The following is a 14,722-nucleotide window of genomic DNA, read 5'->3' as shown; positions in this document are numbered from 1 at the left end:
TGGGTACCAGAGAGCCACATCCACAACCCTATTTTGTTTTTTATTTAGAGTAGGGTCTCACTGAATTTCTTAGCACCTTGCTTTTGCTTTTGCTGAGGCTGGCTTTGAACTTGCAATTCTCCTGCCTCAGCCTCCCAGTGGGATTACAGGCATGAGCCACTGTGCCTGGCTGCTTAGTACTCTTAATGAATGTGATTACTAAATAATAGCAGGAAACACTGAACAATAGAAAATGCATCTTTTGATGTTTTTATTGTAAAATACACTTACAATTTGCCATTTAGACCATTTTGAAGTGTACAGTTAAGTAACACTATGTATATTCACATTGTCCAAGGTGGCGTGTATTGCTGCGTCATCAGTTGACAGAAAGCAGAAGGGGGGAAAGGGATGTGAATGATGTGTGAAGCCTCTTATATAAGGGCATTCATTCTGTTAAAAAATATAGAGCTCCATGACCTAATCACACGTTTTGACTTATAAATCACATTACATACTTTTTCTACCTGTACTATCAACCAGTGAAAACGTATATGTCATTAGAATTGAGACATAATTTATTTAAGTTGATTTTGAGAGCATAGTAAGTCTCATTTTCCCTTTTGCTGCTGTCACAATAGTGATTGTCACAACATATACATTTGGGAAGAACATATTCAGACCATAGCAACCATGTTTAATACACTGTAAAGACAAATCCTTCTGGGGAAAGAATGTTGGTTTAAATCATGTGGAAAGTCCTTTCTAACTCTGAACCTAAGACTGTAGGGTAAATAGACCTTGATTCTAGTGGGCTATTTCCAAATATGTGTCCATACATGGCAGTGCCCTGTGCTGATGCAGTTTGCATCCTGAGGTTTCAGCTACCAGCCAGGGATCACTGCACTGTGGCCCTGGTTCCCATCTCCATCTTGCTACTAACATGAACTGATGTCACTATTGGATTGTAGGATTTAAGGACTGTTGTGTAGTTTAAAGTTTTAGGTTGTTGATATTTAATTACAATAATTAAACAAACATTGAATGACAATTTACTATACACCATCACCATGCTAGATAACAGAGACAAGACAATCTTTAAAAACACTTTCTGGGCTGGAATAAAGCTCAGTTAAGTGCTTGCCTAACATGTGCAAGGCTCTGTGTTCAATTTCCAGTACTAAAAACAAACAAAAAACCTTTCTGTATTTGTGGAACTTACAACTAAATACTATCAGGAATTGGCAGCTAACTCTCAGTGGATTCTATTTTCACATTTGAAAAAGTCAGATTTGTTTAAGTACCATGTTTTCAAGAAAAAAAAATAGCAGAATGTCCTGTAAATAAAGTCTGAGAATAGGACTAAACTTTTAAATTGAAGCTAAAATATGTAACTTGTACTATTTCAAAAACATTATTTCCCATTTGTAAAATTCTTATCTTCCCCTTGGAACTGCAGAGTGAACCCTGGGGAGCTTAACCGCTGAGTCACATTCAGAGATCTTATTTTTTGAGACAGGATCTCACTAATTTATTGAGACTGGCTTTGAGCTAATGATCCTCCTGCCTCACACTCCCAAGCCACTGGAATTAAACGCATGGATGGACCTCCCATTTCTAAAATTGTAATTATTATATTTGTACACCCAGTTTTCTTTCAGGAGACTTTAATTGAAAACTCTCCTGAAGGCTGGGATGTGTTTCAGTGGTAAAGCACTTTCCTTGCATGCTGAGGCCCTGGGATTGAGCTCCAGTGCTAGAGAGAAGGAAGGAAAGAAGGAAGGAAGGAAGGAAGGAAGGAAGGAAGGAAGGAAGGAAGGAAAAAAGGAAGGAAGGAATGGGGGAAGGAGAGAAAGGAGAAAAGGGAAAAGTGAGGGAGAGAGGGAGGAAAAAGGAATGGAAGGAAGGAAGGAACAAAGAAAGGAAGGCAGGCAAGGAAAAAGATCAGGAAAAGAAAATTATAATGAACACCAATTAAAAGGTCTTCTGCTAACCTACATATTAGTCATTCAATACAGGAACCAAAGCCCTTGTATGACTATTTAAATTAATTAAAATTCTACAAAATCAAATTTCACTATCTCAGTCCCACCACTTATTTCAAGAACTCAGTAACCACATGGGCTCATGGGCTGGTGGCTATTATACGTGACAGTGCAGTGCAGATACTGTACATTTCTGTCATGGCAGAAAGTTCTATTGGACAACACTGATAAAGAGGAAGCATCACATCAAGATACTGGTATTGTGGATGTGTTAAAGAATATTCAATAAAATTAGACACCATACATGTTAAAAAAAAACACTTAGCAAATTGTGACCTACAAGAAGAAATCCTGAAACTAAAAAAAAAAGGACCTTCTTAACAAACCAGTCAAATTGGCAGCATCTCATTCATGATGTTGGCAAAATAACATCATTTGGAAAATAGCCTCTTTGCTGTGTATATACAAAAAAGCATCGTAATGACTTTAAAAGTCCCAAATCTTGTAAACAAATCTGGGTTGATTATCAATTGAATGTTACAAATAGAAAACCAACCAGGAAAACTAGTTCATCTAATGCATAATAGCACAGCACTAAAATAACAGACTGGAAATTCTTCCATGAAACAAAGCCACTGAGGGGTGTGTTAACATAGTGAAAGTTCTTTCTTGACTAACTGCTCAACAGGGGTCAAACTAGACTTTTGAAATTCATAAGGAATTTTCTAACTCTTTTTTGACTGTGGTCTGCCTTTAGTGAATATACATATGTGAATATACTTTTTTAAAACTATATTTCACTCAATTTTTTTCTAGTATATTTTTGTTGTAAGAGTTCATACACACTGATTTCAAAAACTACTTCTTGCTACTGCAGCTCTAGATACTAGTAGAGCTAAATTCCAATTGACATATGAAAATAGGGTCCTATATGATATCTTTGATCTTAAATCTGGTATCAGTAATCATAAAGTCTAAAAACCACTGCACTGAAGTTTAGTAATTCCTATTTATTACATGCTAGGCATTATACAAAGTGCTTAATTCCATTTATTTTATTTACTTCTGAAATAACTGTGTGTTAGGAAGTAGGTAGTATTAATCCTATAGCCTAACAGGCTGATCTTAGTTTAATAATGTGCTCCAAATTGTGCTCCCAATGAGTCCTTCAGTCAGAATTTGAACCCAGCTAGCTTCCATTAATTTTACTATCCCAAGATCTAGAGCTCCTAATGAGGAATATTAAGAAAAGATAAGTTAAAATTTTTAATTTTGACTGCTTATTACATACCAAGTAATTCTAAGCCTCTTCCTTAGTAGATGATTAAGACCACATGCCAACATATCTCCACATAGGAGTCAGTCTTCACAGAGGAAGGCAGGTAGGGCTAGTGCAATGGACTTGTCCAGGGAAGAACTGGAGCAGGAGCTGAGCCAGCACCCAGGCACCTGGCTGCAGAGCCTGCACTCTTCATGGTGCTAGAAGTTCTGCAGGACTGTAAATATGTTCTGGTGTTTACCATCCAACCACAATGGCTCAGCTCCCTTCTATCAATGTGGAGAAGGGCCCAGGACAGCAAATCACATGAGCAGTGCCTGGGAACCAGGAAAGAGAGGCCAGCAGCCTCAGGTGAAGAAGGAGGTCAGATGAGATGATGACCTGCAAATGATCCTGGTGTGCACCTGTCTGCAAACCACTGGCCAAGGATGTGGGAGAAGGAGCAGGTGGCAGGGATGAGGACCATGGGCTATGAACAGGGCTATTGGAAAGCCATCAGACCACTGGCAAGGCACACAGTTCCACTATCTAAGGATATATACTACACAATAAGAAATGTTGATCTTAACCAGGTGATGGTGAAGTGTACTGAGAATTTATTAGGTGAGTTACTGTTCTAAGCACTTTTCATCTCAACAAACTCAAAGGAACTCCTAGTTGATCTACATAAGAGTCGGCCCTTTCTCATTCTATGATTGCAAGAAGAGTTTGTGGTGCTATTTAGTCCAGGGCCAGTGCAGATGGTGTGAACAGTTTGGTCACGTGGGAAAATCCTCAGGGAGTTTAAATTAAAGACACAGACACCATTTTACCTTTAAACCAGCTCTGGGATGGCTTCTTGAACCCTCAGCCTCAAGCCCCCCAGGGAGGCAGTGAGGTTTAACTGAAGAGGAGAGACAGAGTGAGAGAGAGAGAGAGAGAGAGAGAGAGAGAGAGAGAGAGAGAGAGAGAGAGAACACTAGGGATAGGGCTTTTATTGGGGAACAAAAAATTCTGGGGAAAATTTTATCCAATGAAGGTCAAGCGGGGGGCAATGTGGCAAGGTCAGGTGCGATGATTGGGTCTTTGAGGCAGTGGTGAGACATGCCTCCACATCACACGGAAAAGCTCTCAAACCCAAAAAGGGTGGGGAGAGCTCTGCCACATTAAAAGTGTCTGAGCACCTCACACCTAGCCAGGGAGTAAACTCAGTCAGTTCAAGGATGGACTCCCACAGTGCTGCACTTTGAAGGGAAGGGAAACAAAAATATATAATGACTCCTCTCTAGGGAGCAGAGTGGCTCAGCAGCTCAGCAGCTTGGGGGTCACCCAGTTCCAGGAATGGGGGTGGGTCCAGAAAACTCACCCAGTTCCAGAACTGCAGGGTTCTGGGAGATCATTCCATTGTAGGGTCTAGGATTCCTATCCAGTTCCAGGACTGCAGAATCTTGGCAGGCCTGCCGCCCCCAGCAGCACAGGCATCCAAACTAAAGGTTACTCCAGTGAATTTCCTAGGATACCAAATAAAACACCCAGGACAGCTCCTCTGCCTCAAGCTCTCCAAATGGGAGAGCAAGGAATGTCACGAGGGGCTGGTGAGAGTGAGCATGTCCAAGGGTGGACTTTTACCAGGGAGACCCTCATTCTTTAGAAAATTTCATCCAAATAAGGTCAAGAGGGGCAGGGTTACAAGGACAAGTAAGGTAATTTGACCCCTGGGTTATAGGAAGGCATGCCTAAGCATGAAGACACATTCTGCTACTTCCAGGATCAGGGCAGCCATGTAGGGCCACTTTGAATGTGGCCAGATCACTGCAAGTGACTGACAGAGCTGCAACCAATCAGGGAAGGAAAATGCAACAGCCCCCCACAGAGGCCTATCCAGTTCTAGGAGTGGAAGGTCTAGGAAGATCACACAGTTCCAGCATTGCAGGGTCCTCGGTCTTACCCAGGGTTGTAGGGTTTTCTGACCTGTAGGTGAGGATGCAGCTCAGCCAATGCTGTTTTCTGAACCCACGGCACTACATTCATCTCAGTCCTTGCAAGTCTGGCTGCTCTGCTAGGTCCCAAGAAGTGATGTGAAACTTCAGTCAGACGTAGGTTATGACTGCTGTGGGCACTCAGATGCCTCTTCCAGGAGGCAGCCTACAGTCCCAGTCCAGGCCCTGAGGGGCAGGATGCACCAGGGTCTGGGAGCACTGATGTGTGGCTTCACTGCAGGCTGGCCCCATGGGGTAGGCTATGACAGGGGCTGAGCTCAGGAGTGGCAGGCCACCAAGTGTGGGTGGTTTAGCAGTGCTAAGTCTCAGGGAAGGTGGGGTGCCATGGCTGTTTGTCACCTGAGCAAGACACAATCCAGCAGTATTTCCAGTCCCCAGGTGTCATGGTCTAATAGCTGTGCTGGCCACAGGAGTGGGGTACACCGTCACCACCTTCTCTTCTGGGAGCTCAGATGTGTGGACTCCAGGCAGTCCCCTCAGGAGAGCTGAGTGGCATGAGAATACAAGAGTCCTAGTAGTGAGTATGGAAGGTGTCCAAGGTTTGGGTGGGAGCTGCTGGGGTCCTCTTGCTTGATTAGTCCACACAGGGAGGAAGCTCCCTTGTTCTGAGCTGCTCCTGGCTGTTGATGGCGTGTCAGAAACTAAGTGTGTCCTATACTCTGTGTGAACCTCCCAGGATCCCATGCTCTATCTGGCTTCTGGTGATCCTTAGATGTGCTCTGGGGCTCTCTTCACTTACCCTCACCAAAATGCATTGCTTATTTTGGGAGTTGTCTTTATGGGAGGAAGGATGGTAGGACTTCTAGTCAGACTTCTTGCTAGCATCTCTCCTCCCTAGAAATGTTTATTTAAAATCAGAATAATCATACCCGGTATCACCATGTTTAATCAAATTTGTATTGGAGATCTCATGAGTAAAATATAATGAGAATAAAAGAAAGTAGAAGAATGGAATACTAAAATATAGAAAGCTTAAACTTGCATTATTTTCAAATGATGATGATTTTTTTAATATATTGTTTATTTTTTAAATAGAAATTGTCAAGGTTCCTGAATAAAAGCTTGAGATATAAAAGCAAAATTAAAGTTTTATATTCCAGTGGCAAATGATTAGAAATCGTGATTGAACAGGATATACTATTTACAATAGTATCAGAGACTGAAATTGCCTAAATAATCAAATAATAGACTTAAGACTTCTGTAGACAAATTATAAAATTTTATTAGGGGATATGCAAAAGAACATAAATACATAAAGGCATATACTACATTTGTCAACATAAGACTTTGTCTAGGTCATTTTTAAAAGTATTTTTAAGGTATCCAGGTGCAGTGGCACACACATGTAATGACAGCAGCTCAGGAGGCAGAGACAGGAGGATCATGAGTTCAAAGCTAGCCTCAGCAAAAACAGGCACTAAGCAATTCAGTGAGACCGTGTCTCTGAAATAAAATACAAAATAGGGCTGGGGATGTGTGGCTCCATGGTAGAGTGCCCCTAAATTCAATCCCCAGTACATCCTCCCTGCCAAAAAAAAAAGTATTTTGAAGGCTAAAGCACCATGAAATCTAAAGAGGAACCTGGAGTGGTTCTGGCCTATCAATTAACTATTAAGCTATTATTATTATAAATTAAGCTATTGTCATTATAAAGTTGTTCTGATTAAAATAGTAAAATGCTGGTGCAGATGTAGAAATTACATTAAGTGCAAAACTTTACTTTGATGTAACAGCAACCTCCTATCAATTAGACATTCCATTTTGCATGAAAACACAGAGGCTCACAAAACAACACAGCATTCTAGAATCACAGAGTCTTTGAAGAATTTAAAAATGTTCAGTAAAATGAAAGGAAATTCATTGCAAAATTACACACTAGGGTAGTGAGCAAGAAGAATGCAGAGTGGAAGCAATATACAATCTAAATGTTGGAATGTTCTATTCCTCATGACATACCCACTCCCATGCACACATTAGGCTTTCTTGGTAACAGTGTAAGAGGTTAGTTGTGAGGACCAGACTGAAGGGAAGCAAGGCTTCTCAGCAGAGGGAGTTTTCTGAGAGCCATGCACTCTTGCTCTTTTGGGAGATGCAGGGGCAACGCTATTGGTCAAAGCCACAATTCTCTCTTTTTTAATTTTTAATTTGTTTTAATTAGTTATACATGACAGTAGAATGCACTTTTATACTTTGATATATCATACGTAGATGGGATACAATTTCTCTTTTTCTGAGTGTACATATTGTAGATTCACATTGGTCAAACAGTCACATATATATAAAGTAATAAAGTCTGTTTCATTCTACTATCTTTCTTATCCCCATATCCCCTGCCTTCCCCTCCTTTCACTTCCCTCTACCTAAGGTAATGCTATATTTTTTTTTTTGTAGAATTACAATTCTTAATACACATATATACCACAATTTTTGTATTTCTTTTTGTATATAAAGTATGTTGACACCCAATTCAAGTCTTCATACATCACATTTCACCATCCTTGCTAATCCCCTGCCCCCTCCCTTTCTCTCCCACCCCTTTACCCTGTTTCCCCCATGCTCTCCCTCCCAACCCCACCATGAGTCAACCTTATTTTATCAGAGGAAACATTCAGTATTTGTTTCTGGGGGATTGACTAACTTCACTTAGTATTATCTTCTCCAGTGCCATCCATTTACATGCAAATGCCATGGTTTGTTCTTTTTTAATACTGAGTAAAATTCCATTGTGTATATATGCCACGTTTTTTTATCCATTCATCCACTGAAGGACATCTAGGTTGGCTCACATCTATTTCATTCTACTATATTTCTTAAACCCACATCCCTGCATTTCCCTCCTTTAGCTATTGTGAATTGTGCTGCTATAAACATTGATGTAGTTGTGTCCCTGTAGTATGCTGTTTTTAAGTCCTTTGGATATAGTCTGAGGACAGGAATAGCTGGGTCAAATGGTGGTTCCATACCTCCATACTGTTTTCTATATTGGCTGCACCATATTCCAGTCCCACCAGCAAGGTATGAGTGTACCTTTCCCCCCACATCCTCACAAACACTTATTGTTGTTTGTCTTCATAATAGCTGCCATTCTGACTGGAGTGAGATGATAACTTAGAGTGGTTTTGATTTGCATTTCTCTGATTGCTAGAGATGATGAGCATTTTTCTTATATTTATTGAATGATTGTAAATCCTCTTCTGAGAAGTGTCTGTTCAGGTCCTTAGCCCATTTGTTGATTGGGTTATTTGTTTTTTTGGTGTTTAGCTTTTTGAGTTCTTTATGTACCCTAGAGATTTGTGCACTATCTGATATGTGAGGTGTAAAGATTTGCTCCCAGGATGTAGGCTCTCTGTTCACCTCACAGATTGTTTCTTTTACTGAAAAGAAACTTTTTAGTTTGATTCCATCCCTTTTACTGATTCTTGGTTTTAATTCCTGTACAGTAAGAGTCTTATTAAGGAAATTGGGGCCTAATCCCACATAATAAGATTAAGGCCTATTTTTTCTTCTATTAGACACAGAGTCTCTCACAACTCTCTCTACAATACTGAGTAAGTGGCAATTATTTTACATGGAAGACTTTTCATATGGTAAGAATAGATGTCATGAAAGAAAGAGAGCTGTCCATTGGTAGGGGACAGGTCTCTGCTTCGTGGCTACTTAGTGTTGAGTGGGTTCTATAAGCAGTGTTCTGATACTCCTACATTAAAAAAAATTATGTCCAAAATATATTCTTCCCAAGGAAAGCTATATCACACAGATTACTATTATTACCCTTCTATACAAGTGGATGTCTTATGATTATATTTTTTCTTTTTACTCTGTAGTGGAAGGAAACATTCTCAACCGATGTAGCAAGAATCATGTATCAATACAATAAAAACACAAGTTTATCAACACATTCTTAAGAATCCCAGAAAGAGAACTGTCCACATGGACAACTTGGATTCATGATGGAGATGGCATCATAGAGAAGTAGGAAAAAAGAGAATTACTTAACAAAAGGGACTGGAGAACTGACATTCCACAAATAAAATACACACTTGCATTCCTACATCATTCCATATGTATTGTCAACTCTAGATATATTAACCATGTTAATATTTTAAAAGGAAATTTTAAAATGATTAGTGGAAAATATTGTGGGTAGCTTTTAAAACTTGATCTTATAAAATATTTCCTAAGATTGCACACATAAAAACATATGATCACATGAGAAAAGATTAATAATTTGAGCACATAAAATTAAAAACATCTGGGGCTGGGGCTGGGGCTGGAGCTCAGCGGTGGAGTGCTTGCCTACCATGTGCAAGGTGCTGGGTTTGATTCTCAGTACCATATAAAAATAAATAAATAAAATAAAAGTATCGTGTCCAACTATAACTAAAAATATTTTTTTAAAAAATTAAAGACATCTGTATGTCCAAAGATGTCTTAAACAGGAAGACCAGGGTGCTGCTGGGTGGAAAAGGGTGCCCAGCGAAGATGCTGCTGGACTTGTCGGAAGAGCATAAGGAGCACCTGGCCTTCCTGCCAAAGTGGTGGTGGAGTTTGGGTGGATCAGGGTGGAGTTCCTGAGGCAAGGGACCATCCCCAGGGTCTATGAGGGTGCCGCCAGGAAGCTCAACATGAGCAGTAACACTGTCCAGCATGGTGTGGAAGGGTTGACCTACCTGCTCACTGAGAGCTCCAAGCTCATGATTTCTGAAGTGGGTTTCCAAGACTCTGTTTTTGTTCTGGGATTCTCTGAAGAACTGAACAAATTATTGCTTCAGCTTTACCTGGACAACAGAAAAGAGATCAGGACTATTCTGGGTGAATTGGCACCCAGCCTTCCCAGTTATCACAGCCTTGAGTGGCGACTAGATGTACAGCCTGCAAGCAGAAGTCTCAGGCAACAGATAAAGCCAGCAGTGACTATAAAACTACACCTAAATCAGAATGGAGACCACAACAACAAAGTTCTGCAGACAGCCTCAGCCACCCTACTTCATCTAGTTCAGCAACTGTAACAATCCTTGGACGAGATGAAAACCAACCACTGTAGGAGAGTAGTTCACAACTTCAAGTGGTGCCAAGTGTTAAGGTCCTAATGCCTTTGACTCATTTGTGAATGGATGACATTCAGGAATTACTTTTCAGAATTAACTTTTATTAATTGGTGTTGATAAATGCATCTAGATTCCATGAAATTCCTTTTCCTATTCCAGGATATTGAGGTCATGATCAGAAGCTAAAGTCAAGTTCCTTTTCTGATGCTAAATGTGGTCAGCTTCTTGACAGATTGAAATGTAATTTTGTATTTTAAATGTGTAAAAAGAATTGAATCAACTAGAAATAAATCTATACTGTTCATATCTTCTGTATATATGAGCAATACCCTGTTTTTGGTACATTTTTGTCTGCTTAACTAGTATTTTCCTCTTTATTGATCAATTTTGAGAATAAAATTTACAGCTAATTTCTTTCCTATTCAGAGTATTTCTAAATAGTACAATATTTCTGACTTTTAAAAGCATCTCATGATGTTACTAGCTACAGAATAATGTAAAGTGAGTATGAGTTTTTTTTAAATTATATGCCCATATTGTTATAGGAAGTTCATGAATTTTTCTTTGAATGTAAAGGTCAGTAGTTTTTTACCATATTGCTGAAGTTTGACTTATGATTCATTGACTTAAGTAGTACTCAATTTTGTGTGATTGTTAATAATATTTTCACAAGGATTAATTTTTCCTATGTACCAAAAGCAACTAAGAGACACACTGTCATTTACATTTATAAATAATGGATACAAGAATAATGTAATCAATGCTTGATTATCTGGGGTAGAAAGATGTCTTAAACTAAAAATGTTTTGAAATTTAAGAATATATTTTCAATATAACTGATAGAGGTTTCAATATAACTAACACACTTGAAAATTGAAAATATGTAAAGATAACCTACAAATTGGTAAGAAAAATATAATTAATCTAGTTAAAAATGACCAAAATATATGACCAGAAATTTTACAAAGGAATACAAATGACTATCAAACACAGAAAAGGAATATAACATTATCAATGACAATAAATATAGACCTCATAATGAAATAGCTTCTGAAGGTTTTATTGCCAACAGCTAAGAGACCATGAGAAAGTGCCTGGACACCTCCAAGGAGACTAGACCAAGGGCATCTCACATGTGACCGACACTTGTGGCAACTGATGCTGCTTCTAGGAAGAGAGCTGGGTGTGATCCCTGGGCTCACCTCTCATATGCCCTGTGACCAGCAGCCACATTCCCTGCACATATACCAGGTACAGTCCCACACAAGGGAGGCCTGTGCCTAAAGCTCGTAGCAATGAGGTTCAGAGCAGCAAAAACCTGGAGATCTCTCAAAAGTGCATAAGCAGGAGAGTGATCAATGCAACCAGGTACATCCACAGGCTGACTCCAGTCAAAACCAGTGAGCACAGTGGGTGAGTTTAAGGACCACCACTCTTTGATGCCTATTTTTATGTGTCCAGCTGGCAAGGTTATGGTCCCCAGTTGTTTGGTTAAGCATCAGTCTAGATGTGGAAAAATACTTCTTAGCTGTGATTGACATTGACTTTGAGTAACATAGGCCACCCTTTATAGTGTAGGTGGGCCTCATCTAATCAGTTGACGGCCTTAAGTGCAAGAACTGAGGTTCCTGAAGCAGAAAGGATTCTTCTCAAGGTAGCAAAATAGAAGACTCATCTGAGTTGTCAACCTGCTAACTTATGGAATTGACTCGAGATTGCAACATCTACTTTTTCCTAAATTTCCGGCCTGCTGACAAGTGCCATGGATTTCTGATTGTCTGTTCCCATAATATGAAACAACACATCAAAACTAATCTCTCTCCCATTCTCTCTCTCCTTATCTCTTCCCAGACTACACAGAATGTAGATACATTCAACAGAATATTTTTGTTAAATTAAAGGATCACTTATATGCTATACATTTATATGCATTTGTACACACAAACAAACACATACACATACACATATAATGTTAGGAATACTAGCAGCTTCCATAAAACTTCAAAGAATGTGAGAGAATAAGGACTCCTAAAGGTGGAAGGAGGCAGGGGAAAGTGTATACTTTCATGAAAGTTGTTACACTTGAATTTTCAAGGTAGGTTTATGGGAAATAACTAAAAACTTAATAAAAGCAGGCCAGTATGGACAATGTAAGTGTGTTATCAATGTGAGTTATGGGCAATTGAATCTTTGCCATCTGAGATCTTTTGAAACATGAGAAAATTAGTAATCAATGTTTCAATGATGTGCATGGATTTCTGGTGGCAGTGGATGGGGGTGGAAGAGGAAAACAAAGGCCACATGCTGAGGAGAGGCACATTCCCACACCTGTGCTCATTTTTCAGTCATCTGACCAGCAAACAGAACTGTGGAATCTTGGCTGTCCCTGGAGTCACCTGGGAAGTTCTTAGTGCCTGGATCTCACCCCCAGACATCCACATTTATTGGCCTTAGAATGAGTTTAGGAAAGGACATATCTGAAGGCTCATCAAGGGGTTCTCAGTGCAGGTCTGAGACTCCCTGCGGGACAGGATGCTCTCAGGCTGCAGGTGTCTGAGCTCTGATTTAAAGTTAGTTTCAAGCAGGTGAAGAGCACAACCAGATCTGCTTTGTACAAAGAGTACAGGGCAGAGGGTAGAGGACAGATGAGCAAGAGGACAGACTGGCAGTCGCAAGGCAGTTTGATGCCCTTCTTGGTGGCTTTGGAGAAAGGTGAGGCATTTGGAAGCAAATGTGCTGACTGTGATGTGTGGAGACCAAGAGGGGAAGCTGCTCAGTGGTGTCTGGTGGGACCCAGGATTTCAAGCTGGTGATTAGGTAGGTTGTGATAAGTAGTGATGGTGAGCAGACTGGAACCCCTGGTCCTTTGATGTGCCAGCTTTGCAGAGCCTGGGAACCCTTTGCTGCAGAAAAATCTTTGTTAATCATTGGATGGCTTGAGAGAAGGTTAAAATCAATGAGTGATTATGGGCATGGTGACATATTCCTGTAATCCCATCAGCTCAGGAGGTTGAGGCAGAAGGATCCTGAGTTCAAAGCCAACCTCAGCAAAAGTGAGATGCTAAGCAACTCAGTGAGACCCTGTCTCTAAATCAAATACAAAAAAGGACAGGAATGTGGCTCAGTGGTTGAGTGACCCTGATTTCAATCCCTGGTACCCTTACTCCATTTTTTTTTTTTTTTTTTTACAATAAAAGCAATGGGTGATCTGTGCCTTTCCTCCCAGAGGACTGTTCAGGAAACTTTGCTTCTCATTCTCTGGTTCCTTGTGCCATGTCTGTTGGTGGCACAGCTTTTCTAGAGAGCAGGATTGATGGTTACTATGGAACCCACAGACTTCTCATGAGTTGTTCCATGGGGCCAGTTGCACTCACCTCTGTCTTCAAGTTTCCAAAATGCTGGTATAGTCCCATGAACATCTTCTTGGTTTTATTTTATCTGTTTTTAAACAAAAAGTGAGGATCTATTGAATTTCACCTAAAGTAATTAGCAAATAACATTTTTCCCCTTAGTTCACAGTGTCACAGCAAACCATCTAAAAGGTATTCATGAGCAGAGTAATGTTAATATTAATAAACCTAATGATGATTTAAAAGCAAATTGAAAATTTAATCTTTCATTAATTCATGACATAGTTATAGAAAGCCTAGTTATTATGACTTCAATAAAAGTTCTTTTGGAGATTATCACACTTTATTTGGAAAGAAACAGAAGGGCAAAAGTTTCTAAATCTAACTTGCAGTTCAAATCTTCCAATTCCTCCTCCTTTTCTGGAGGCAGGGTGAGGTTAAAGACTTCCTTTCACTCTTTTCTGCTTTCTTGTTATGGACTTCCCATCTCCTCCTGGCTGATGATTTATTTGAGTTTCTTAGGATGGAGGAGGCATAATCCAGGGGGTGGGAAACAACCTTCAAGAGCTGCAGCTTGACTAGACAGCACTGGACAGGTACCCAGGTGAAGAGCTGCAAGTGCTGGGTCAGGGGGCCCCCCGTAGCCCCAGACACAAATGTTTGCAAATTAAGCTCAGAAATACATCAGGAGTTTTTAAGGGAGTAAAAGCATCTCTGGTTTGTGAGATCACATGAGGAGAAGATGGTTGCCTGGGCCGCTGCTCTGTCAGGTCACTGGCTCTGGAATAGAGCTCAGAACAGAAAATGTCAGAGCCCAGTCAGAGGTTGCCCTGCCTCTCGCCTCCCTGTAACTGTGCTTTGGCAGCCTGCACCTTCTGATGGACTCAGCGCCAGTATCTGCAGCTGCTCAGTCTGCCAGAAGAGCTGTGTGAAGACAGGCCTGTCGGGAGGTGTCAGGAGTAGTAGGGATGAGAGCCTGGGCCTGGCTCCAGCACAGGAGTGAGTCTGAGCCGCACCAGGGTGTAGAGACGGCTGCATGGCAGCCTGGCAAAACTCAACTGTCCTGACCTCTGAAGGTAAGGAGGAGCCCACATTGCTTTTG

The 14,722-nt window shown here is 40.5% G+C and overlaps 1 pseudogene; it reads left to right on the top strand.

Annotated features, from left to right (window-relative positions):
* Positions 1 to 9,704: 9,704 nt before the first annotated feature.
* On the top strand, positions 9,705 to 10,312 carry LOC143404370 (COMM domain-containing protein 2 pseudogene; annotated as a pseudogene).
* Positions 10,313 to 14,722: the final 4,410 nt, after the last annotated feature.

The sequence above is a fragment of the Callospermophilus lateralis genome, chromosome 7, assembly GCF_048772815.1.
Source record: "Callospermophilus lateralis isolate mCalLat2 chromosome 7, mCalLat2.hap1, whole genome shotgun sequence".
Classification (NCBI taxonomy): Eukaryota; Metazoa; Chordata; class Mammalia; order Rodentia; family Sciuridae; genus Callospermophilus; species Callospermophilus lateralis.
This window is presented reverse-complemented; position numbering and strand designations above follow the sequence as displayed.